At 34.4% G+C, this 2,500-nt stretch overlaps 1 protein-coding gene across 2 annotated transcripts in view; it reads left to right on the forward strand.

Annotated features, from left to right (window-relative positions):
* Positions 1–2,500, forward strand: part of LOC125028136 — a 19,796-nt gene that overhangs the window by 909 nt on the left and 16,387 nt on the right. The window lies entirely within an intron of this gene.

Genomic DNA, 2,500 nt, shown 5'->3' on the forward strand with positions numbered 1-2,500 from the left:
TATATATAATGATTCTAATAATACCGTTGATGATGTTGGTAAAGATAATGGTGTTGCGGAATATAAAGTTTTGTTTATTTATCGACATGTTTATTTATTTACCTACAGTAAATGAATGACCATTAATGTAACTAATAATATATAAAAATGTGAGATGTTAATAGAGCAATGGTAATAAATAATCATCCTGAATATTATTCACGTGAGGCAGTGACTGAATGACAATTAATTTCACAGTAATGATAGTGCTCTAAGAAGTAATAGTAATATTTCTTGTGGAATACCTAAAAGTGAAGACTATTTTAGATGAATGGTAGTGAACCTTTGTGTGTGTGTATGTGTGTGTTATATATGTATATGTATGTGTGTGTATGTCTATAATATATTTAACATACATATACACATACATATACATACATGCATATATATGTGTGTGTGTGTGTGTGTGTGTGTGTGTGTGTGTGTGTGTGTGTGTGTGTGTGTGTATGTATTTATGTATATATATATGTATATATCATATGTATATTATATATATAAATATAAATGTGTATGTATGTTATGTGTATATTACATATATAAAGTATTATATATATATATTTATTTATTTATATAATGTACAGTGTAATTATATGTGTGTGTGTTTGCGCGCGTGCGCACTTTACCTTTAAATTTATATGAGTAGTATTATATACATATATGTATATGTATATATATGTTTATATATGTGTGTATATATATATATTACACACTATATGTATAGATAGATATATATGTGGGTATGTATGTATGTATTAATAAAACATATATCATACATACTTATATACATTATGCGTACATTCATATATATTGTATATATATATATATATATATATATATATATATATATATACATGCACACTTACATATAAATATACCATGTTATTATAAGGTTTCATTTCAACAGACTTGGGGCATTTCAGTCATTAATCTCTCTCTCTCTCTCTCTCTCTCTCTCTCTCTCTCTCTCTCTCTCTCTCTCTCTCTCATTTTCTTTCTCCTTCCCTCCCCCCCTCTCTATATCTCTTTCTCTCTTACTCTCTCCCACTAACTCCCTCTCTACCTCCATACCTTACTCCCTTTTAACTCTTAATACTTTCCTCTCCCTTTCCCACTCACTTCTTTCTCCTATCTCCCCACTCTCCTCTCTTTTTCTTTCTACATATCCATTTCTCTTTCCTTTTGATATCTTATCTTTTCTACACTTTATCTCTTCATCCATAGTTGTTTTTTTGCCGATGGATGCTCAGTACATAACGTGAAGGTTATGATTCGTTTTACATTGTGAATATCTGACCCTATGTGTTTATGTGTATATATATATATGTGTATATATATATATATATATACACCAGCCCTCGGATTTATCATAAAGCAGAGGAGATGATTATTGATTTAAAAAGTTAATTGACTGGTAGAAAAAAAATGTATTATAGAAATGCAGGGAGGTAAGTAAGAGAGATAAATTGTTAGAGGGTGAGAGAGGGGGGAATGGAAATGGAAAGAGGATAGGACAGTAAAAGAGAGAGAGAGAGAGAGAGAGAAAGAAAGAAAGAGAGAGAAAGAAAGAAAGAGAGAGAGAGAGAGAGAGAGAGAGAGAGAGAGAGAGAGAGAGAGAGAGAGAGAGAGAGAGAGAGAGAGAGAGAGAGAGAACAGAGACAGAGAGACAGGCAAAGAAACAGAGAAAGGGAGGGGGAAGAGAGAAACAGGGAGGCTGAGAAAAGGAAAAAGAATAAGGAAGCGGGAGGGAGGATATACAGAATAATGAGGCATATGAAAATATAGAAAATATGTGGAAGGGAAGCGGAAAGAAAGAAACGAAAAGGAAAGTAGTCAAAAGAAAAAAAATAGCCATAACTGAACAAGAAATTCAAATGCATAGACTATAATAGCAAGGAATTTAAAGAAATGACACGACAGAAAAATAAGGATTAACGAATATCCGGCTGTCTGCGCCGCCGTCCGCACGCAAGCAGAAAACATTCACGCAAAATACGCTAGCAAAAGGCACGCACGCAAATATCATGCGCTACAGCAAGTTGCACACACAAACACCTCCCCCCCCCACTCCATCTACCTCGTCCTCCCGCTGCCGTGACCCCGGGCGCTCTGGATCAAAACCGCGGGGCTAAGGTCGATCCTAATTTCAAGGTCAGGCACGCTGACATGCACAGACCTTGGGTCATGCAGAGGCTTTAGGATTTAGTTTTGTGCATGTTCTCTGACTATATTTACAATAAAAGCTGTAATATAAGAGATGAATTTGGAAAATAAACATTTCACTAGACCCAATGTGAATGCCATTTCTGCTATTACATTTATATTTGATTTTTTTTTTTCCTAATGAGCTGAGAACATTTTAATTCAGCCCTCGTAAACATTATTTTATATTCGGAGTCATTCCACGCCCACACATTTTACCGCAGGACCATCAATTCAAACCGCCCACTCGAACACAGGATTG

Source organism: Penaeus chinensis, chromosome 8 (genome assembly GCF_019202785.1).
Source record: "Penaeus chinensis breed Huanghai No. 1 chromosome 8, ASM1920278v2, whole genome shotgun sequence".
Lineage (NCBI taxonomy): Eukaryota > Metazoa > Arthropoda > Malacostraca > Decapoda > Penaeidae > Penaeus > Penaeus chinensis.